We start from the raw sequence: 24,437 nt of genomic DNA, 5'->3' as shown, positions 1-24,437 counted from the left end.
ACCACAGGTGCCCAGAGAAATGGGCCAGGGGAACCTGAACCTTGGCCCGTCTCTCCACCTGAACCAACCGGAACAGATCCCCTCACGGACGGTGCTGCAGCCTACACAGGACTTTCAAATACAAATGAAACAGAATGAAATGAGCATTTAAAAGTGAGGACGCAGGGGAGGCCACACCGGGACATCGAGGCAGAAACGCCAGAACAGAGACGCGTGGGCGTCGTGCGTGGCCAGGGCGAGGGCAGCGGCGAGGCGGTGCTGAGCTGGGCGGGCAGCCCCGGGGCCAGGAAGGAGAGGCTTCGGCAGGACCGGTGACCGCTGTGCGGCCACAGACCCACGGCTCCAGGCAGGGCTGGGGGACCTGGTCCTGGGCTCTCCCTGCAGAATTCCCAAATAACACGGGGGGGGGGCGCTCTGGGGTGGAAAGAATGACATGCAGACAAGGCCTGAGAGCACCCTTCCCTGTCACTTGTCCTGGGCCACCAAGGGAGGGACCACATCCAGGACCCCAGACCCACCCAGTGGACCTCACATCTGCACAGAGGCCGAGTCACACCTGGAAGTCACGGGGACAGCGCCCCCGCCACCGTCTGGACAAAACCTCAGCAGAGGCCGAGTGGCCGGGTGAGTCCCCGAGAGCCTGGAAAGGGTGACACCAGCCCTTCGCACAGACGAGTGACGACACTTGCCGCCTCCCACGTGTCCTTCCAGGGCATAGGTTCAGGCAGTCACTGAACCACATGGCCTGGTCATGAAGCCCTTTGCGTGCACCCCCCGCAGAGGGCAGAGGGCAGAGGGCAGAGGGCAGGGGGCAGAGGGGGCACGTTCAGCACCACGCTCAGCCTTCCCACGTACAAGTTCACCTGGAGGCACTCGGACTACCAGCCGCAGGGAGTTCAAGGGCACGATGGGCCATGACCCACGCCATCAGGGTCCTGAGGGTGGACATCGGGTGTTTCCGGTGTTTAACCGCCGTGTCCACGCTGCAGGGCGGGGCCTTGTTCTGGAACCACGTCCATGGGGGCAGAGCTGCGGGCCAGACGCACAGATACGCGACCGGAGCTCAGACGGAAACTCTCACGATGGTCTGGAAATAACGACATTCGCTCTGTGTCTGCGGCGGCGGTGCAGCCGGTCGCGGGGGAGAAGGCCTGGGCCAAGGGCAAAGGCCCAGCTCCGTGTTCTCTGCGGGGTGGGGGGAACCCGTCCCTCCGAGGGGACGCAAATCCGAATTCCCAGAGAACAAAGTGCAGTGCAGCTTTCAAGGAAAAATGCAGCGATTTTAAAAAGCTAGTGAACAACAATTCCGCCCGACCAGCAGACTGACAAAGTAGAACTGTCGGGAAGCAAGGTGTGCGCACCGTCCACCGGCGTCACACAACCCGGGACGGGAGAGCAGAGCGAGCCACAGCCGTGAGGAGAGTCGGCAGCAGAGGAGGCCGACGGCGAGGCCGGGAGAGCCGCGGAGGAAGTGCCGGCCGCGGAGGAAGCCACCACCGCTCGCTGACAAAGCCGCTGGGACCTGCGGGGTGGACGGGAAGACTGTCCACAAAAGCTCCTGCACGAAGCGCTTGCACTGACGGTTGAAGTGCTCAGTGGCACGAACAGGGACAGACACACAGAGTGAGGCAAGGCAAACGTTAAAATGAAGGTGAGTTCCACACTCGGTGCCTTCAAAGGCGGCCAGCGGGGTCTTGGCTGCCAGGGAGGGTCCCCTCGGACTGTCCCCGTGGGGCTGGGGGCCTGACAGGCAGGCGTGAAGCCTCTGTCCTCGTTGCTGTGACACGGGGGGGGGGGAGGGGGCACTCGGGCTCCCTCCCCAGGGGAAGCGGCCGTCCTCGCAGAAACTGTCCACGGAGATCTGTGACACGCTGGCCTTCGAAGAAAATCTCTGAAACAAGGAAATCGGACATTAAAACATGGTTGGTCAGAAACTCTGATCACAACACAATAAACTCAGAGTAATAACAGAGAGAAAATACCAAAAATGCCTTAAGGGCAACATAAAACACCACTTCTGGACACCCCTTGGAGCAACCAACAGGAGAACCCAGACGGAAGCGGAGAAGTGCCCAGGACGCCCTGGGAGCAGAGCGTTTTCCCCGAACCCAGCTGGACGCGCGGGCAGCTCCGCTAAAGGCAATGGCCTTGGCTCAGAACAGCCTCAGTATTTGGAAGCAAAAGAAAGGTGACTGACCCGGGCTCTGCCAAACCCATCCGGGACGCAACGAAACGGACTCCAGAAACTGGGGGGGGGGGGGGGGGGGGGGGCAAGGGNGGGAGGCTGGGCGACTGAGAAAACCCAGTGACTAAAGCACAGGTACAACAAGCAAAGGAAATGCGGAGCGGGGCTTAGTCCCAACTCGATTCTTTGACGCGAAACCTTTGTAAGCGAATCACAAAGACAGGAAGAGTCAGAAACGCAGAGGAAAAGTGGGGGCCAGAGACAGAAGGGGAACAAAGAACAGAAATGGAAAAAATCACAGAGAAAGGAAAATTCAGATAATTGTAGGGTAACAATATATCCAACTATGGGAACATATCTATAAATTTAGAAAAAGAGACATCTTGGAGAGGAAAAAATTAACCAAATGTATCCGAGAGGAGGAGAAACATTTGAATAAGTTCATTGCCATAAAAATATTGGAAGACTAATTAAAGATTTACCGTTGACGTAAATCACCAGGATTAGATGCATTTGACCGAATTTCATCCAATTGACTAAAGTGAAAACAGATTAATTCACATCATTTAAAATATTCTAGAACATATAAAGCATTTTTAAAAACTCTCCTTGGAATTGTGAGTAATCAAATAGTCTTGAAAGCAAAATTAAATCACACATAGCAAACCTGTCAAGCCTACCAATATCATTGACGAATGCGGGTGCACAATTCCATTTAAAAAACCATCCTCAGCTTCGTCCACCGTGAGACTCCCTCGTGACCACACGGGGCTCACGGGCGCCTGCCACTCGCCACGCTCCAGGTCGGTGTCACGTGACACGGCCACCAGAGTGGGCAGGGCGCTGCTCCTGAGCAGCTCCAGGCGACCAAGTCCCTTCAGAGACAGCGCTGTCAAAAAGCCAGGGACTCGGGGACTCCCGGCTGAAACGGAGGCGTAGGGAGGCACACGGTGCCTCCTCGCACAAGCAAAGAAGGACACCAACAATTTAAAAACAAAAAGCAACCAGAACTGACAGAAAATCGAACCGTATGGAAGTCGGACAACCAGGAAGTTAAAGAAACACTCACCCAGACGGCAGGAGGGGCGGAGACGGGCAGCCGGGCAGAGGGGACTCGCAGTGAGGTGGCGGCCGGTGGAGCAGGCGGTCCCACAGTCACGTGCAGGTAAACCGGGAGGAACAACTGGGGAGCGAGGCAGACCCACAACCCAGGGTCCCAGCGGGGGAATAAAGCCTCAAACCTCTGACTGTAAACATCTGTGGGGGTTGAGGCAGCAGCGGGAGAAACTCCCAGCCTCACAAGAGAGCTCACTGGAGAGACCCACAGGGTCCTAGAACCCACACAAGCCCCCCCCCCAGGAATCAGCACCAGAAGGACCCACTTTGCTTGTGGGAAGCAGGGGAAGTGACTGAAGCCGGCAGAGAGCAGAGCGAGCAGCACTGTCCCCTCTCGGACCCGCCCCCACAGACAGCGTCACAAGGCAGCAACGTGGGTTGCCCCGCCCTAGTGAACACCTGAGGCTCCACCCCTTATACATAACAGGTGCACCGAGACAAAAAATATGGCCCAAACAAAAGACCAGATCAAAGCTCCAGAAAAATACAACTCAACAATGAAGAGACAGCCAACCTATCAGATGCAGAGTTCAAAACACTGGTCATCAGGATGCTCACAGAACTGGCAGAGTATGGTCACAAAATAGAGGAAACAGTGAAGGCTGTGAAAAGTGAAATAAAGGAAAATGTACAGGGAACCAACAGTGATGAGAAGGGAACCGGGATTCAAATCAACAGTTTCGACCAGAAGGAAGAAAGAAACATTCAACCAGAACAGAATGAACAAATAAGAATTCGATTTAAAAAAAAAAAAAAACAGGACAAACCTAGTGACCTCTGGGACAACTTTAAACATTCCAACATCCGAAAAACAGGGGCGCCCGGAAGGAAAAGAGGAAGAGCAAGAAATTAAAAACTTGTTTGGAAAAATAATGAAGGAGAACTTCCCCAGTCTGGCGAAGGAAATACACTTCCAGGGAATCCAGGAAGCTCAGGGAGTCCCAAAGAAGTTGGACCCAAGGAGGAACACACCAAAGGACATCATAATTACATTAGCCAAGATTAAAGAGAAGGAGAGAATCCTAGAAGAAGCAAGAGATAAGGGGACAGTCACCTACAAAGGAGTTCCCATCAGACTGTCAGCTGATTTCTCAAAAGAAACCTTTTGAGAAAAAGGTCATGAAATCCAAAGACCTACAGCCAAGACTGCTCTATCCAGCAAAGCTTTCATTTAGAATGGAAGGGCAGATAAAGTGCTTCCCAGATAAGGTCAAGTTAAAGAAGTTCACCAGTATCAAGCCCTGATTATATGAAATGTTAAAGGGATTTATCTAAGAACAAGAAGATCAAAACTGTGAACAGTGAAATGACAACAAATTCGCAACTATCAACAACCAAACCTAAAAAAAACAAAAACAAAGCAAACTAAGCAAACAACTAGAACAGGAACAGAATCACAGAAATGGAGATCACATGGAGGGTTATCAGCGGGAAGAGAGAGGGGGAGAAGGGGGAAAAGGTACAGAGAGTAAGAAGCATAAATGGCAGGTAGAAAACGGACAGGGGGAGGGTAAGAATAGTGTAGGAGATGGAGAAGCCAAAGAACTTGTATGTGCGACCATGGACGTGAACTGGGGGGGGGATGCAGGCAGGAGGGGGTGTGCAGGGCAGAAGGGTATAAAGGGGGCAAAAATGGGACAGCTGTAATAGCATAATCAATAAAATGTTATTTTTAAAAGGCCAGAGAGTTAGCATGACCCCAAACAATACAAAATAAAAACGTGTCGTGTAGAGAGAAACTGGACCAAGTCTCCCCGCCCCGTCACTCACTGGGGGCGAGCGAAGAAGTGTGGCCCAATGGCACATGGGTCACCGTAACCTGGACTAGCACCACACCCGGCTGCCCCCAGGGGCCACTGGACCCCACACTACCGCGGGAAGGTGATGAGAGGCATTTCACGTCCTCTCGCATTTGTTTACACACGACTCTGTCTTTCCAGGCCTTGGAGACAATGGGGATGTTTCTCCTTGTTGCAGACACACCCTGGCACGTGCCGAGGGGCCTGGGGGCTCCGGGAGTTCCCAACACTCATTCGGCGGCGGGCCTGCGGACCCTTCCTCCCAGAAGACCCTCCTTCCGGCACTTGGCTCTGGACCGGGGCGCTGGCTCGGAGGTGTGCTCCCCGAAAGCGTCCTGGTTTTCCACCATGGGGCCCGGCACCGCTGTCTGCGTGTGACTTGTCAACTTTCATTTGTCACATGAATGCAGCAGCATCCAAGCAGGAGGCCCCCGACCCTCCCAGGCTACAACGGAAGGCCGTGCCGCGCTGTTGGGGGCATTCAAGAAGCTCCAGGGATTTCCTGGGAACCCAGAGGACCACACCCATGGGCAGGGCTGCGCCGACGCCCTGAAAGACCCGAGAAAGGCCCCCGACCCTGCTCACCTCTGGGCGACCCCAGGGCTCGGAGGCCGAGGCAGGTGTCCGACCGCCCGCCTGACCCCGGCAGGCGTGCCATCTGGCAGTTAGACGCCCGGCAGATCCGGGGGACACGGGCTTAAGGACACTGAGAAATCCCTGTCTCACCGCCAGCCAGTCCCTCAGCGAAGCCAGCAGCACCTTCAGTGGCCACGCAGAGAAAGGACACAGACGCTGTGGAGTCAGCCCAGGAAAGTCACGGACAAACACGCGGCAACCACAGCAAGCGCCGGGGGAGGAGCGGCAGGGGGGGAACGGGGCTCCGGACTCGCTGCACTGCATTGTTTAAAGTTCCGGTGTTCAACCCGCCCCCCAAAAATGCATGCGGAGAAACAGGAAACTGCAGTCCCCACCTTGGGGGTGGGGGGCATTTATCAGGGGGTGGGGGACCAGCCACTGGGCTCACTGGACAGACTTTAAATTAGCTACTATATGTTCAAAGCGCTGATAAAACCTTTCTAAATACGTGAATAAAAGTATGAGAAGTACGTGTCGCCAAATACAGGATAGTAGTAATAAATAATAATCAAGTACAAGTTCTAGAACAAACACACAATAACCAGACTTTGTGGAAACACGTCTCTGGGTTCCACCTAAAACCACCGTGCGTTTTCCCATTGCTCTCCTCGGACCGTGCCCACCCCAGCGGCCGGGCGCCAGACACTGGCCCACGGCTCGCCCAGTGCCGGGACCAGCGCTTCCCACTAACGCTACACGGTCCAGGGAGGTCAAAAGGTAGAAGTGATCGCCAATCTCGTAAAAGTCTTTAACGAGGTTTCGGAAACGTGCGATACTGGGCATGGTGTGTCGTCAGCTCTTCTGAGGAAGCTGGTATTTAAAACAGTCCCCTGCGTAGCCACTGCGGACACGCTCGCCCACGCGTGAACACTTCACACACACTCGCAGGCAGAAACCAACGTGGAGGCCGCGTACCCTGTATGGCCCGAGGCCTCCCTGCGCGAAGGGCTGAGTTTGGTTGCAAACGTTCTTCCTCTGCCTCCGAGAGCCCGGGCCGTCCTGCACCCTGTCCTGCACCCCACCCCCACCCCAAGATACTCAGCTCCCCTGTGGGAGACAGGCCCGTCCTCCACGGCAGCGGGGCCGTGGGAGCGCACCAGGAGCCACAGGCAGGACTGCTTCTGTCCCGGAACCTGCCCCGGGGAGGGAGGCGGCTCCTCTCCGTGGGTCTCAGGCACACTGGGAGCTGCCGGACCCTCTCTGGTCAGGGGAGAAGGACGACGGGGCCTTGGCAGTTGGCGGCCCTGGGAACACACAGGTGTGCTCAGGGTCAGGGAAACAGGTGTCAGCAGCCGGTGAGCGGTGTCACAGGGGTCCTCACCCACAGGACACCACACGCCCACACTCGCGCCCCTCAGGGCCCCCCCAGGGAGCAAAACCAATGACTCCTGAGGACCTGAAGGAGGCTGGATTTCCGGAGAGGGCTCTGTACTCTCTTCCAATGGGGCCCCCAGGCTCTGAAGTGGGTGCAGGACAGGGCTGTCGTGGAGGCTGTAAGCACCAGAGTCCCAGCCCCCTGCTGCCCCCACCCTCCAGCTCCACCCTCACCCTCGAGCTGACCTCACCACCTCCTGGCATGGACACAGGAGCAGCTCCCGGGAGCAGGGGAGCTGGGGGCCCAGCCTTGTTGCTGCATGATACTGACACACGGTGACTGGCCCCATTTCTGCCCCCGGAACGTCCCTGTGGGCCCCCTCGTGGCCCGGCCTGAGCTGTCGCCAGCGTCCCATCTGCTCGGGGAAGCTGCAGCCTCCATCCTCCGGCCCCAGCACTTGTCGCATCCAAGCCCAGAGTGGAGGCTGGTCCAGGCTCCGACCTGCCGGACAGATTTACCCAGAGGGACCCTGTGGGCTGTGCACTCTCCACGTGCAGCCCATCAAGGGGACATCGCCAAAGTGACGGGGGCCCCAGGAAGCCGGGCGGAGAAAAGGCACCGACTCAGGAAGAAAACAATGTGCTCTGGAAACTTCCAGAAGCCCTCCTGGCAGGGCAACAGCCAGCCTCCCAAGGCCAGGACATCCCCTCTGCCTGGGCAAGGTGGCAAAGACGGCCCGTCTCCCCACGGACCCCCTTCCCCCCCGGGCGACACCCACCGGGGGCCTGCGGGGCCCAGGGCAGGGGTGAGGACGCTCCCCGAGTTGACTGATAGCAGCCCCAAATCCCCAGCCAATCCTGTAATGAGATTTAATATTTGATGTCGGATTATTGGAATGTAATGAATTCGCCACTTTAATATTGATGGGTAATCACGGCCATCGAGGTGACGTGAGGGGAACCGGCGCAAAGAGACAGTGATTGCCGGGTCGGCGGCCTGAGCGCAGTGGCCGTGAGCCGGTCCCAGTGCCGGACCCCCCAAGGGAGGACGGGCCAGTGCCAGCGCTTGGGGTTAGACACGGGGCCTTTCTCTGGGAAAAGACGGGAAGGACGGGGCAGTGCAGGGACTGACATGCAACGCAGCGACGGTCATTCCCGTGGACTGAACTGTGCACCCCCAACACGCAGCCCTGACCCCTGTGTGACCGTCCGCGCAGACAAGACCCCTTCCAAGGTGACAAGGTTAGGTGAGATCATAGGGCAGGGCCCTGGTCCCAGAGGACCAGTGTCCCCACTGAAAGAGCAGGGGACAGCAGAGCTCCCCCTGTGCGGGCCACTTGCCAGGAACCACGAGCCACCCTCGGGGGAAGGAGACAGAGCCTGTGCAGAAATGACGCCCAGGAGCGAGGGCCCCGCCATCCCATGGGACCTGGGCGAAGTCCGTGTCCCTGCGTCCTTCAGCGTCCTGGGGTCTCAAAGAATCGCGTGCAAACTCCTTCCTTCGGAGCGTATGGTCACGTCACAACGCAACAGTGGGAATGATTGAAATGTAATTTCATTTTTAATTTGAAAATTAATGTCCGGGGCTCGGACCATCTGTGCCTGTTCTGCAGGGTGTGTGGGCGTCTGGGGCGTGTGGAGACAGGCTGTCGGGGAAGGGCTGGGTGGGGGCCGGTCCCCACAGGCTGTAGGAAGGGGCGAGCAGGCACACTGCCGGTGGGGGGCCAGGCCCGGGGACCCCACCCCTGAGGCCCGGTCCTCCCCTGAGGCACAGGCCTGTGGCAGGGGGGAGCCGTCGGGCTCAGACACACCTCCTGTCCCCACTCTCACCTCAGACTCCAGCTGAGGCCGAGGCCCCCGGGGCACAGGCAGGTGACAACGGTCGGATGCGGCAGCGGCTACATCCTCAGCAGCCCCCGGCGCTCTCTCCCGTGCGTTCCGGTTTTCTGTCTGCTGTCCCTCTCTGGCTTAGACCAGTTTCCTACCTGGAGTTGGCCCGGGAGTGCCCTTCAGAGAGGCGGTCTCGGATGGGCTGACTTTGCCCTTCAGGGGGCACTTGGCAGAGACCCCAGACTCTTCCGGACCACACACTGGGGAGGGGGCTCCTGGCCCCCCACGGGTGGAGGCCAGGGCTGCTGCTAATGGCCCCAAAGGCGCAGCAGCCCCCAGTCCCAGCAGAGAGCTACCCCTCGCCACAGAGCAGGGTGACGGACGCCACTTCGGGTAAAGTGGCTGTAATATTGGAAATGCTTGAAATGACTGAAAACAAGAGAGACACGTGCAGGACAAGTTTGACAGAGCACCTGGGTCAGGCTCCACAGGCCTGGGATGCGGGCAGGGATTCGGCTACCAGGAGCTGGAGGTGAAGGGTCACGAAACGCCGCTGCGGAGGGACCAGCCTCTCCTGGGCGTGGCCTGAAGCGAGGAGAACGACGCGACAAGGACCCCTTCCCTGCACCTTCCCCGCGGGCAGTGGCGGCCGTGGGCCTGGCCTCCGGGCAGCAGGCACCACAGCTGGCCCAGGTCTCCCGGGAGGACCCCAGCCCCTTCCCTGTCCACGTGTCAGGAATGTCCTGGCCGTGGTGAGGACAAGAGGGAGGAGCCAGAGCCACCGCCTTGGACTGCGATGAGTGAGAAGCACAGGCCCTGGGATGAGAGCCACTCACTGTGCCTTCCGACCACCGAGCAGCGACAGGCCTCCGGCCACGCGCCCCTCCCCCCAACCCCGCCTGCCGCAGTGGTTCACTCCACCCAGCGCAGCGTTACCTGCTTCATGGAAGAAGTAGGGAGAAATTGGGGAGAAATCAGATGGGCCACCGTGAAGAGAATGCACGGGAACGGCCCCCTTTATAAAGTCTGCGTGTCGCTGTCGGGCAGCCCACGGAGGGCTCTGCGTCACGGGGGCCCCGAGGGGCGGCGGGCTCAGCTTGGCCTCGCAGACAGGCCGTCTCCGGGGCCTCACTCCGGCGGCGCCGGGGAAAGACGTGGGCCTCCCACCGAGCCCAGCGGCCACAAGCCGCGGGAGCCGAAGAACAAAGCTATTTCCACCCGCAGCGCGCAGGCCAGTTATCTAATCAGAGCGGCCGACCTTGAAGTCGCCCTTCACGGCTCGCTGGGCACCTAACAGCCGGCGGCTCGGGTCCCACCGGGCTCCACGCGGATGGCTCTGCTCAGCTTCCGCCGGACACGGCCCGGGGCGCACGGGCGGGCAGGGCGCGCGGCTGTCCCGGGAGCCTGCGGAGTCCAGCCCCGCAACGCCGGTCTGACCACTGAGCGAGTGGCCGACGCGGGGCGAGGGAGCCGGAATAAGCGCGTTCGCTTGCCCTGACTCACCGGTTACCCGCCCCCGAGCGGCCAAGGCGGACACCCCGGCGGGACGCCGGGCGCTCATCCCCGCCGCGCATGGGGCGCCGCCCCGCCCCCCGCCCCCCTCCCCCGCCCCGGGATCCCTCTGCCGAGACCTCGGGGCGCGGCCTCCCCACCCGCCCGCAAACGCACAGAAAGTGCGCGCGTCGTTTCATCTCTGTAGGACCGGCGACGGTGTCCCTGGCCAGGGCCCGGCTCCGCTGCGGGTCTGCGTTGGGTTGATGCGGCACCGCATCCCCGCAACGCCAGGGGCTCGCAGCATCGACGCAGGACCCCTCGGGGTCTGCGGGCCGGAGTCCAGGCAGGGCTGCGTGGTCCTCAGCTGGGGCCGCGCTGCGGAAGGGTCTGGGCCCCCCTGGGAGACCGGGGGTGGGACTGACCGCCGAGCCCCAGGCTGGCTGGCTGTCACAGGCCACCCTCAGCTCTCCAAAGTCACAAGGCCCCACTCACTTCTTCCTGGCTGGCAAGAGAGATGATGCCTCAGGTAACAGGACATGTTCACGGGAGGGACACCCGTTCAGTCCCTGAGAAGAAAATCACAGGCCCCCCCCCCCACCCGGGGGGTGGGGACCGACAAGGGCACCGGGAGGCGAGGGCAGTGGAGTCTGTCTGCACAGACCACAGCTGACACGGACGGACGCAGCCCTGTCCCGGCCACACTTACGCTCCGCACCAGGCTGCGGCGTCAGGCCTGTGGTTTGCGATTGACCTGCCCCTCCCCACACCCAGACCTTGTCTGTGAGAAGGACACTAACAAGTTTGAAAATGGGCTCCTTTTCCCTCCTAACACAGCGGGGTTACAGGGGAGGCCCTGAGACTGTGGGATCCCGTTAGACAAAGAGGAACCCAGGGTAAGTGGCGCTGCCACCTGAGTGTGTGGAGGGCTCTCCTGACCTCACGTTGCTGTTTGGGACACTGTCGGGAAGAAAGCGCCCTTACAAAGATCAGGGGGCCGAGGCTGGTCTCAGCTGGACTCGCCTGACCAGGCCCAGTGCCAAGCTCGCTGCACGGTGGACCTCACTTCCTCTCCACTTGTCGTTTCTACAGATCCGAGGCAGGTCCCTGTCCTTGTACGCTGACGCCCCAGCAGCCAGGAACGGACTGGGATGGGGCGGGTGGTGTTGGTGAGTGGCGGGTTGGCCAGTGAATGTGTGCGGTGGAGAAAGTGACACCCCCCCACCCCCCCACCCCCGCCACTGTGCCACCTCAGTGCAGGAGGGGGGAGGGGCGGATTTGCAGAAGGACCATGAGGACCCACACCTCAGGAAGACTCTGCTGAGCCAGCCGGAAAGAAAACCAGACTCAAGAAAATCCTCAGTTTGGGAGAAAACCGTGTTTGAGCATTTCGAACTTCGGATCAACCCGCAGAGCCAAGGAAACGAAGCGTGGGCTCCAGGTCTACGGCTTGGAATCATCCGGCCCTCGGTTTCAGTTCAGAATCGGGGCCTGGGCCTGCCCTTTGGGCAGGGCCAACGGTCCATGGGGGTCCGGGTCCCGTGACAGGCACCAACGCCAGCCCTCACCACAGGCGCCCAGGCTGGGCCCTGGCTCCAAGGAGGCGCTGCTGTGTCTGCCCTTCGGCGGAGAGGACGACCCAGCACTTTCTCAGGATTCCAGGTTTGGCGTCCCCCACCCATGAACACTGTGCAAACATGGGGACACACGGGTGGGACAGGGCTTCTGTGTCCTAGAGGCCCGCCCCACCAAAGTCAGCCGGGCAGTAACACAGTGCTCGCGGACACGCAGCTTTCTGGCCAACGAGGTCGCCGGCTCCTCACGGGCTGCGGCGCCAGACATCTGATGACCAGCCGTAAGGAGCCGGCACTGCAGAGGCGGCATGTGCGTTTGCTGGGAGATTCTGTAAACAGAGCCACACAGCACGCCCCGTGGGGTCTGGATGCTCTCGCCCTGCATCGGCCTGAAGGTCACGGGTACGGCCACGGGATGGAGCTCTTCCCGGAAGGCGTTCATTGTTCAGACACACCGAAGCCGCACACCTATGCCCTTGCAGGCAGACACCGGGGGTGCTCACAGTCTGTGTCTGGTACGAACGAGGCTGTTACGAGCGTCTGTGTCCGAGCCTTTGCATGACGTGTGACACACTCATTCCAGAGAGACAGCACACGGGGTGCAGCTGGGTTCTCGGTGGGCAAGCCGCCCTCCCGATGAGGGGTGCAGCGGTAAACAGCCTCACCCCTGCACCTCGACACCCTCACGGTGGGTGTGCGCGTTTTGGTCTTACATTCGCATCCCTTTAAAATTCCCCGAGTAGTTCACTGTTGGTTCAAGATTCTGTCGGATGATTTTCTACGTGGATCACCGTGTGGTCGGCAACTGCAGACAGCTTCCTTCTTTCTTTCCAGATGAGATGCCTTGAGCTTCTTTTCTTGCCTTATTCCATGGTCTCGGGTCTCCAGTGCAAAGCTGAACAGAGTGGGGAGAATAGACCGGTGTTCCGAATCCTGGGGGGGCCGGGCAGCACCCTCCTCCAGCACCTCGAAGGATGCGCTCGCTGTGGGTTTCCTCCCCTGCGGGCGACGCAGACCGAGGCCGGTCGGCTGCGGCACCAGATCGGGAAGCCAGCGCTGGATTTGTCGGGATTGTGCCACGTTCGCCGAGGTGGTCACTCCGTTCTGCTCCTTGTAGTCTGGTAACGTTGCAAGTCGCATGGATGGATTTTCCGACATTAAAAAAAAAAAGAAGTCTCCGGGTTTCTGGCCCAAATCCCGCTGGCGAGGAAATGAACCGGAAACGGATCAAAGCCAGGAACACAGACCTGCAGCTGGGGAACTCCGGGAAGGAAGCGGGGTGAGCTCCTCGGCGTGGGTCTCCAAGACGGTTTCTCGTAAAATCTGGCACCGAAGGCAAAGGCAGCGAAGCACGAGCTAACAACCGGCCACGCCGAGCCGCAACGCTCCGCACAAGGGAGGCGCCCACGGGCCCTCGTCTGCGGAGGCCTCGCTGCCTGTGCCGCGGAGCGAGCGCCTGTGCCTCCGGGGGTGGTTCTTCCTTCAGTCTTTTCCTCCTCGTCGTTAAGGGTCGTGTTTTCTTCTCAGCCTGCTGGTTTCGGTGGAATGCCAGACGCCGTGAGGGTTTCCTCCTTGGGTAAGGAGCGCTCTCACGCTCCCGAACACATCCCTGGGCTTGGTCTGGGTGCCGGTCAGTTCCTCGGAAGCCGGTGCACGGTGCAGGGTCTGGCTGTTAGGGTTCACGGCGGGAGGAAGGCCGCACCCCGTGTGGGATGGTCTCCTCCCCAGGGCCGGTCCTTCGGGGTGCTCCGCCCGGTGCCCCAAGCGCGGGGAGAGGTCCCTCCCCCACCCCACCCCGGCCGGAAATACTGCCTTCTTCCCTTTTTTCAGCCCTCCTCTCACAGCCAACTTTACAGTTTTTATTATAACACACTTTATGTCCAACAGGGAAACTTCACTGCAGCATATGCCTGTTTATACAGTCACCCATAAAGCATATTTTAAGTCCTAAGTCAGAGGCTCATAATGCAATATTAAACTCACCATCTTCCCTCTGTACACTCATTAACACTCACTTCCTGGAAAACGTTACTGAGAACTTTGACTCTGGGGTGCAGGGCGCTTCGGCCAGGTGAGCGTTTTGCAGGAGCAGAATCGAGGGGTGCGCCCGGCCCTGATGGTGCTCAGCGGGTCCCGTCCCTCAGAAGCTGCCGGGCCGGGGGCATGTGGGCCCAGCTCTCTGTGCGGGGTCCTTCCCGGTGGAACAGCGGCCAGACGGGGGCCGAGGGGTGCGGCTTTCTGCTTTGTGTTTGGGAAATGGGATGTCACTTCAGAAATTACATCCAGTCGTTTCTAATCAGCAGGAGAGTCCCAGCTGACTGGGTGGGTGGGGCGTGGGGGATGGAAACCAAACCCCGAAGTAAGTTCAGCCTTTTCTGAGTGTCTGGTTGCTGGAAATCCCTGGAAAGTAGTCATTTCTGGCTCTGGCAAGAAAAGTCGCCCAGATTTTATATCTAGAGGGCATCTCCCAACCCCACCCCTACCAACCTGTGGAAACTCACACTTTAAGGGAAACCTCAAGAAACCCCCGAGGACGGGGTGCAGTGGGGACCACTGTCCCCGGGGATGGCAGGACGGCGTGTCTCTCAGGCAGGCCCAGCCCAGCCTGTGCCAGCAGCTGGACCTCAGGGGCCATCCCTGCTCCCTGCCCCACAGGTTCCGAGGCCACGGCTCAGCAACCCCGTCAGGCGGGCAGTGGTGATGAGCCACCGGGTCTCATGCACCGTGTTCCCCGTGCGCAATGACAACCCAAAGGGCGACATGGAGGGGTTGTGACGGAGTCAGCGCCGGGGCCCCCAGAAGTCACCCCGTCAGGAGGGGAGGTTGGGGGTCCCACGGTTCCCGGTTGATCGACACCCCCAGGTGTGCTCCTTAGCAGTTCGACAACCCGCGGGGGAGGCGGCTGGCTTCTAGCACAGGGTCTGCGGAGCAGAAACTCCCAGTAAACACTCAGGGGTGGAGGGAACAGGGACCTGCCTACAAAACCACTTGGGTCTCCTTCCTCCTTGCGTCCTAGCTCAGCTGTCCCCACGCCTGGCTGGCAGGCGGAGGTCACCACACGCCAAGGGTAACCTGAGGGAATAAGAAGGTTAGCGCCAGACAAGCGGAGACGGGCAGGGGCCAGAAGCAGAGGAGCCCGGCAGAATGCCCTGCCGCCCCCCCCCCCCCCCCCCCCCAGGCTCAGCNGAATGCCCTGCCGCCCCCCCCGCCCCCCCCCCCCAGGCTCAGCTGGTGTCACTTCCAGGGGGACTGCAGGTGACAAGGGCTGCGGCAGTCGCTCCAGGTCCGCCCCATGCTGCCTGGTCCAGGGTCACGGGAGCGAGGCTCATTCACGGGAGCAGCAGCACCTGTGCCCAGGGAGGCACGTGTCCGTGCTCCGCAGGACACGGGCACCGACTGCAACCGCCTGACCGCCACCACTGAGACTGAGGGCAAGGGCCTCGGCTGCAGGTACGGGGTGGCGAGAGCCACGGGCAGGCGCTGCACGTGTACGGAGGACACGCGGACACACTCGCAAACGCCTGCACATCGCGGTGTCTTCAGGTGCACGCACACGGGTCCCCGGCATCACAAAATGCAACTGTGTAGATACGTCCAATTCTAAACCTGGGAGTCTATGGTGGCAGTTTAAACAACTGGAGACATTGTGTGGATTTCTTGTTTTACTTTAGTATTTTTTTCTGATTGCAATGTACACGCTCATTATAAAGAACCTGGAAACACAGAAGGATCCACAAACAGAAACGTAAGTGTCCTGAGCGAGATAACTGAGAAGGGATTCATCTATCTCAGCTGCCCTGGAAAGACCCTGAGAAATACACAGCGCACTACGCCCCCATACGGGTCACGCAGCCCAGTAACCTGAACACCAGGAACGACGCGGAGACTGTTCCCTGACGATGTGGAAACGGCCGCAGGGGCCTCACAGGCCGACCTTCAGCCGAGAGCAACACGAAACCTGGGTGCGAAAACGAACGCGCGCCTCTTCTCCTGAATCCGGGGCCTGCCGCGGGCAGCACACCAGGGCCGAGACGCACTAGGAAAATAATTCACCCGAGACTTAAAGCGGCAAAAACTCCTCTGGTTCAAACGTGGTTGCTTTCATATGATCCGTTTAGAAATAGACAATCAAAGTAAACCCAATGGGCACAAAAGCCAAGAAACGAGAGTGAGACCAAGCGAGGCCGAGGGGAGACTCAGCCCGGGAGCAGAGAATCAGGGTTGGGGACGGTGACGCAGCAGAGAAAGAAGCCGGAGGACGTTCCCGTGGGAAGACGCACCCAAGGACCCTGCTGCTTCCAGTCCAGGCCCCGCAGCGTGAGGACAAGGATGATGGGACGAACCCACACGCCCCAAGGGAGGCTGTCCCTGGTTACACACCACAGTGCGGACCACCACGTCCAAATGGCCCTTTGAGGGGAGTGCTGACGGACACAATGGTGGAGAAAGAACCAGACACCAGCAGCTGGGCACTGTGCCGGGGACCAGGCCGTGAGGGGCGGGCGGCTCCTGCAGCGGTGAGTGCGGGCCCACCTGGGCCATCGGGGTCACCGCCCTGGTGAAGGGCAGCTGCCGAGCGAACCTGAATCCATCTGCAGCCTCAGGCCCCTGGCGTGAGGGGTAGCAGAGCCCCAGGTGGGGGGTAATGCTGCCTACGAGGTAAGTTACGCTGTGCTGTATCCAAGTGCATATAATTGAGATGGACAGGTGATAGATACACAGACAATAGAAGACAGGTATACGGGATGGTGAAACGGACAGCCGAGTGGTAGCTGGGTGTGGGGATGGACGGACGGCAGGTGGGTCGATGGATGCTGAGTGGATGGGCGGACAGATGGACGGATGGACGGACAATATACTGAAGAGTGCACACACCAGGTGGTGTGTGGTGGCCTTCTCCTCGTGGCAGTGCTGTGGCCCTTCCCTAGCATCTGGTGTGGTGACGGTGAGGACGCATCATTTCCGTAAGTGCCTGTGTGAGTTTGCATCACGGGGGGTCTACGTGAAACTGCGTAACAAGAAACAACGCACTACCCGCAGGCGGTGATTCCAGGCACACCCAGGCCACGCTGGCCACAGTGGGGTCAGTGATCATTGTTCTGACTCACTGGGCCACCCACTGGGCAGGCCTTGCTCCACAGCACACAGGGCAAATGCCTGCGGCTCAGCCCGGGCGCTGGGAACAGTTTGCATTGCTCTGTTTTTTGTTTTCTGCCTGAATGAAGGGAGATGCTGATGAGGGGCTCCCATCAGGCGCCATCTTATCGACTTTGTCTTTAATTATCAGACCAAACCAACGAAGGCCGGCCCCCACGCAGAGGCACGGTGGCATTTACCAACCTGCTCATCCACACAGTCGATCCCACGCCTTCCCCGGGCGCACGGAGCAAACAAGTAAACCGGCTGGAGCTTAAGTGGGTGGAGCCGCTGTGCGCCTCTATGGGTGGGTCCTGCACGGCCACCCTTCCCTCACCTTCCTGGGGTTGGGGAGCAGGCAGCTGGGCGGGCCCCTCACTCGCTGTGGACACAGCTTGGGGTGCAGAAGTGGCTGGGCTGTGATGGTCCCCTGGCCTGGCCTCTAGCACCCAAGTTCTGACGCAGCCACCTGGGTCCCTGTCCTGCTCCCCACGAGGAACCCACCATTTCCTGTCCCCACATTCTCCCACCACAGGCATGGGCAGCTGTCCACAGGAAGGTGATCTCCTGGCACCTTAAGAGGGGGCAGGCCGGGCGTGGGGCCCACCCCGCCATGGGTGAACCATGGGCAGCGGTTTGCAGTCTGGGGCCTGGAGTGCCACGCTTCCCATCCACATAGGGGCATCTGTGGCGGACTTCCCAGCACCGAGCAGCACAGGGCTGGGGCTGTGTCCCGTGCCAGGGGAGGGTCTGCCGTCTGCGCTCCTCGTCGTCTCCTGAAAACCTGGCAGGGCACCGGCCTGCAGGCACCGAGCAGCTGTGCCCAGGGGGCTCGCCCACCTGTCCCGGCCGGAGCGGGCAGCCTTCCTGGGACTCGGGGATGATCGAGTGTGTCGGGCCCAGGCAGACACCGAGCTCTGGGGAGCCCAGGTGGGGGCAGTGTGGCCCCCGCCTCCCGGACGCAGCCAGAAGCAACGCCTCAGATCTGAAATGCGGAAGGCCCCACAGTGGCTGGCGCCTGAGCTAAGAGCCGAGCCCTTGGCATTTGGCTCGAATTCTTCGGCATCTGGGCGTTTATTGTGGTGAGCTGACCACTGGCACGGTCACCGCGGTGAGCGACCATCGCCACTGCCAGACCCAGAATGTCCCGTTCCCAGTGCCCCACACACGGCGGCTGCCCCGCCCTGGCGACCACCCACAGCTCTGCCGGGGCAGCCTCTCCGGCAGCGGAGGTTCCACTCAGTCGGTTGGGCCACACCTGCACTTGGGGACCACCGTCTCTCACGCGCCGCGTCTGTGAGGGTCCCTGTGCCGTGCCAGGCATCCCTGCCTCCGTCGACTAAGGAAATAACAGTCCACTCTGTTCAGACGGTACCACATATGCGCAGGTTCTCGGAGGCATCGCCCGCAATCACCAGAACGTGGGAACGACCCCCGAGTCCCTTCACTGAAGGACAGATGGACACAGAGCAGGCACAGGGCCTGCTTTACATTTAAGTGGCCACCACCAAGTAGATGGGAAACCGCAGAAGCCCACCCTCACGGGGCATCGGGTGCCCCCTGGATCCACCTGCCCCCGGCCAATCAGCCTGGTGCCCCTCACAGCCAACTTCTGACATGTGCCGTGTGCAGAGCGTCCCACCCCCCGGACACCCCCACATCACCGCCCGTCTCTCCGTCTGTCCAACAGTCGAGAACAGAAGCCTCCACGCACACTCTCCCCCCATCTAACACAGCCCCCATGTCGTGGTCTCAGTCTCCCCTCGGCTGTGGCCCCCACCCTGTACAGCCTGTGGCCCCATCCCCTGTCCCAGCAGCTGAGAGCCACCATCCCAGCCCCTCTGGTCCAACCACCTGACCGTGACTGACCCAGGGGGCGATCATCCCAGCACCTCGCTGCCATCCCCGAGAATCCTCGGGGCCAGGTCTCTCGGTCCCCCCGACACCCAGTGAACTGGGCACCGAGAGCACCCATCCTCCCGTCATGCCGCCCCGCCGCCCTCGGGGGAACTAGCCCCTCCTGGCCGACTTTCCATCCCGGGGAGCCTCCCCACACCCCTGGTCCTGCGACTCCTGGGGAAACCGGCCCCTGCCAGCACCCCCGTCAGGGTCCAGCACTTCCTGTCCCCTCCTGAGTGGAGCAGGGACCACGGAGGCCACCCTTCGGTCTGGTTTCCGCTGGGCTCAGAGCAAGTCTCAGAAAACTTGCTGATGAATGAAGGGACCACAGCATCAGCCGTCCCCTGCCACACTGCCCCACACTGTCTGTGTCCCCTCGCCTGCAGGACCGCCGCGGAGCCGCAGGACCCGGAGTCAACATGCCAATGCAGATGGTGCCTGCGTGTGGTCTCTGAGAACCAGGCGTCACACAAGCACTGGTTCCGTCACGGTGGCAGGGACGTCCCCGGGGCAGCGGCTCTGCTCCAACAGTGGCAGGAAGGGCCCACCTCGCCGAGGAGGGTCCTCCCAGCCCCAGCCACAAGGAGCCACCTCGATGTTCCAGGGAGACGCCAGGTCCCCTCGGTCTGAGCACAAAGTGGCCTCTCCCGTCCACGTGCGCACTGCCCACGTAGCCCAACACCCACCCTGGACGCCACCTGTGGGCCCCAGGACCATGTGGGAAAAAGTGACAAGTGGCCTCGGCCCTTCCACAGTGGCCCCTACGGGCCTCTGCTCACACCCCCAGAGCCAGGCTGTCCCTGCAGAACAATGGCCTTCGCAGAGTCCCAGCCTTTATCCCGCACCCACGTGGGTGAACCCAGCCCCTTCGGCAGGGAGCACCAGGTTCCTGCCGTCTGCCCACGGTCCTCACAGGCGGAGGGACCTGGCGGCGGGGGGTTCAAGGAGGGGCTGGCCAGGGCTGCTGAGAGCTGGAAAAGTTGGGGGGGTGTGGCGCTGCATGCACTCCTGCCCTGGATGGGCTCGGAGCCACTGCTGAGGCACCGTCCCCGCCCGAGCCATGCAGGGACTCTCGGGTTCACCCACACCCCGTCCCTAGGGGGTCCCGGAAGCAGAAGAGCTGGAGAGACCCAGGGTCGTGGGTCAGTGTGGGACAGGCCGGAGACGCCAGGCTCCAGACGGGAGGAAACACCCCCTCACTTCCCGCAGGGCCCCTGGGACAGTGGAGGGGGGAGAGGTGGCTGGACACAGTGTGTCTGGGGTGAGGCCACATTCGGGGCACGCTGGCCTGGGGCAGTGGGGTCTGCGAATCTCCGAGGGAGCCTGGGGCACAGCAGTGGGCAGGATGGAGGAAGGGCCAGGGGCTGGGGGCCCAGGGCAGCTTCAGGGGAGCCTGGGAGGGACCCTGGGTGGAGAGCTGCCTGCCGTTTGGAAGGAGCGGCCTCTAGGAGGGGCCAGGCACCCAGAGAGGGGGGGGTGCCCCAGCAGGGGCCCCCTCTTCCCCACGGGTCAAGGAGGAGCCCCGAGGAGGGTGGGCAGCGCTGCCTTCGCTGCTGCAGCAGGAGGGGTGGGAAGGAAGGGCGTCTCAGGGGCGTGTCTGGCACCGGGTGGAGACAGGGCCTCAGGCAGGCCCAGCCCAGCCCGACGGACACCAGGCCAAAGCTCCATGCCACCCTCTGGGCCGTGTGATGGACACACAGTGGGAGAAAACCCCACGGCCTGCCTGGCGGAGGCCCAGCCTCTGCCCCACGGGCCTCTGGACATGTGCCCAGGCCGCCTGCTTCGGGCATTAGTCAGCAGCGCCTTCTGAGTGGCCGCCGTGGTACCATCAGTCAGGTTAACTGGACGTCAACATGCCCCCAAACGCAAGTCCAGCCGCGTTTCATGATTGTGCTGGCGGACGGGGCACCGCTGTCTGGACGGCAGGTTGATCTCAGACTGAATTATTAAGCGGTTGTTCAATGATGCAAACCTTCCCACCACAGCGGCAGGTCAGCACATATTGTCCCTGGGAGCACGGGCAGCCCGCCAGCCCTCTGAGCCCCACGACACGGCCCTCTGCCTGTCCAGACCACGGGGTTAACAAAGGAAACCGGGCCGGGCCTGAGTGCCAAGTCTGGCTTGCGACCCCTCGCTCCTCTTTCCAATTTACTTACTCACACTGATAAGGCCGCCGGGACGGACAGATGCTGGCTGGTGTGGTCGCTTCCAAGGGAGGCAGATGCTGTCTACGTGCCAGGGCTCTCGCACACCTGTCCACAGGCGCGGGGCGCCTCCGGCTGCAGGCGCACGGGTGCGCGGGGGATTCTCACTGCGCCCAGGAAGGAGCTGAGTCCCTGGCAGATTCTCGTGTCGGCCGGGGGCCCCCAACTGCGCATCTCGTGCTTTGCTGGCCCTCGGGAGTCAGAGGGACCCCGAGGGGCCCACACAGACGCAGAGGGGCTGGCCGGGGGATGTGCCTCCGGACCCCAAGTCCATGAGCTCAGGTGGCCCCAGGGGCTGCATGCTGCTTGGGACTGCCTCCTCCGCCTCTCAGCACCAGCCCCAGCATCCCCGGGGTCCCACCCACCCCCAGGCCCCCCCGCCCCGCCACCACAGGAGGGACCCTGCCTGCAGATGCTGTGAAGCAGCCCCGCCCACCCTGCCTGGGATTCAGGGCAGGAAAACATGCCCTCTGGGTCCGTCCACCCACATCTGAAACCCTGACAGGATTTGGGGAACTCAGAGCAGGGGGCCCCCGGCCACTCAAAGGCCCTGTGGGAGCACCTCTAGGTTGCGGGGGGGCCTGCTTTGCCCTGAGGGAGGAAGGGGCACAAGAATAACCACCCGGGGCCCCAGAGAGGAAGCAGGACTGGCCAGGACTGGCCACACAGAGGTGGCCCGGCCCTAGAAGGCCACCTGCATGCCCCGTCACAACCTGGGGGCCCCAGACGCCCGGGCCCTTCCTGCCTCAGCTTTCTGCAGACAGGCCCCCGCGGTCTCAGTGCCTCCAGGTCCCCAGTGGGGGGCAGAGGCTGTTTCCAGGGGTCATGGCTGGAACGGGGGCAGGAGGGCCAGCTCAGGGATGAGAGGTGCCCCCCGGACAGCAGGCAGGGACAGGTGGAGAGGAAGTTGACGGCGCCCGGGCGCCCCTGCTGGAGGGCAGATCCCGGCCATTGGTTTGTCACTCGGCCACACTGGGTGACTGCGTGGTTTTCCCTGGCAGCTTAGCAGACACTGCAGTGATGTCCACTGCAAAGATGAGGCTGGGTGGGATGTGTCAGTCACATCCCTGACCTCGTTGGGGCCACGGATCCAGGGTCACAGGGCAGAGGCCCAAGACGAGACGGGAGCCGGAAGAGCAAGTGGCAGGCCGTCGGGCCATGTGTTTGACACAGAAACAAATGGTCTGGGAATGAGGGAGGGACCTGCAAAGCTAGACGGCATGGTCAGAGACCCCGTCATCCAAATGTCGGGTTTGCGAGGCGTCTGAGTTGTTGCCCCGGGTTTGTGGTGGTCCCGGTGGTTGACGCTGGAATAAGGATCAGGAAAGTGGGTCACTGCACCAGAGGCTGGCGACTTGACTGTGACATGGGGGGCTTCACCTGCGTGGGGGACACCCCACCGTCTGGCTGGGGGCTGCCCTCAGATTGGCAAATACCAGACAGGTGTCCAGGCTGGGGAACGCCCCCACCCGCCACTGACCGGCACCAGGACAGACATGGAAGCCCGGCCACCTCGGGGAAGGACACGCGGTGTTTCTCAGCACCTGCTCTGTGCTCCCTTCTTCCAGAAACACCACCTTCGGGGCCTCCAGTCTGGCAATTTGGGGTTAAGCCACAAGGTCCGTGGACCCAGGACCTTGCTCCTTGTCTGACCGGGTAGCCAGCCACGCCCTCTGGGCCAAGCTAAGGATGGAGGCGAGCACAGAAAGCAAGCCGGCAGCGGCCCAGAGGTGATGCCCTGCGATCCGAAAGAAGGGACAACCGCGAACAGAGCGCAGTCACGCGGAACCAGTGAAGGAGCCCGCACTGAGCCGCGGACAGCAGGCGCGTCGCAGACCTGCGGGAGGGACTCCCAGCGCCCTCCGACTCCTCGGTGCAGAGCGAGGCAGTTAACTCGCCCCCGCAGACTCGGCGAGATGCCCGGGCTCCAGGCGAATGGAGACAGGTGGCTGCGGGGACAAGGAAGAGGAGACGGGGCGGCTCCTGAGGGCTGTCACCTGGGGGCCCCGGTGGACCAGCCATAACACAGACAAAGCCTCGGAAAAATACACATTTGGGAAATACTTCCCAGCTCTGCCTCGTCTAACTGTGGAGAGCACCAGCGCTGGGGGGTGGGAGGTCTCCAAAGAGCAGAGGACGAGTGTGCAGTGGCCACTTACACGCCCCCCCCCCCCACAGGGCAAGCTCCTCTCCCCACAGAGCCTGGCTCCTCCCACCCACGATGCAGGGCGCTGGGGCCGCAGGGCCACCTGCCTGCCGCCACTTCCAGAGTCCCGTTCCATGGGAACCAGAGCCCAGTGGGCAACAGAGCCCACCTTGTTTCAGGAGGTGGATGCCGCGCTGTGGTCTCCCCCAGCCTCAGACCTGTCAGCCTTGCGATCACGCCTCCTCCGTTCGCCCGTCCCGAGTGGAAGGCCCTGAAATATTCCGGAGCATCGACTCCGCCTTCCCCCAACATTATTAACAAGGAACAAAAAGTTATTTCATGCCCTCATTTTGTCAGTTGCCAAAAGGGCTCGAGGGACCGAGAATTTCATCGTAGGCGTTTGCAACATAACAGATTGCAAATCCCTTCCACACTCTCAGCTGAACAGGCTGCTGAATAATTGAGCGCCTGTAATAGCAACCCACTTCCAAGGCGCTCTCTGCAGCCAGGGGGCGGGGGGACCCTCGCCCACACAGACATCCCAGGGGTCGGGGAGCTCTCGGGCTCCGGGGAGCGGAGGGTGAAGCGGTGGGAAGGCCAGGCCGGCCTCAGACGAAGGTCAGGTCCACCCGCCATGTCTGCCCCAAGGCCGGCCTGTGGGTTGGAGGCCGGGGCTGTCGGCTAAGAGGGCAGGTGCCAGCCCGGACAGCTCGCCTCGAAGCAGGATCTAACCACCGGCCAGATGTCATCTCTGCCCAGGGTGCGTGACAGAGGCCACCAACCTGGCCCATGAGGCCGAAGTGATGGCCCTCCTCCACAAACCAAGCTTGTCCCCAAGGTATCCCACCCTTGTGACAGGCCTCACACCGATGCCCCACCTCCTCGCAGGGGATTTGAAGCAGCCAGACTGTCACCTGGCCCTGACTAACGTCCCCACTCGCACGTCAGTCTCCGGTTCGCCGAGGACAGAACTGAACGTGGTGTTTCCCCCCTCGGACACCCTCTGCTTGTCCCCTCCCCCTCTGGGAAAGGCCCGATGCACCTGGAGGGACCTGGGAGTCACTGGGACCCCTCCTTTCCCTCACGCTGTCCAGCCTGGCGTCGGGC

This window comes from Sturnira hondurensis, unplaced genomic scaffold (genome assembly GCF_014824575.4).
Source record: "Sturnira hondurensis isolate 20B ecotype Veracruz unplaced genomic scaffold, ASM1482457v3 Scaffold0000780, whole genome shotgun sequence".
Taxonomy (NCBI): domain Eukaryota; kingdom Metazoa; phylum Chordata; class Mammalia; order Chiroptera; family Phyllostomidae; genus Sturnira; species Sturnira hondurensis.
The sequence above is the reverse complement of the archived record's forward strand: the minus strand, read 5'-3'. Positions refer to the sequence as shown.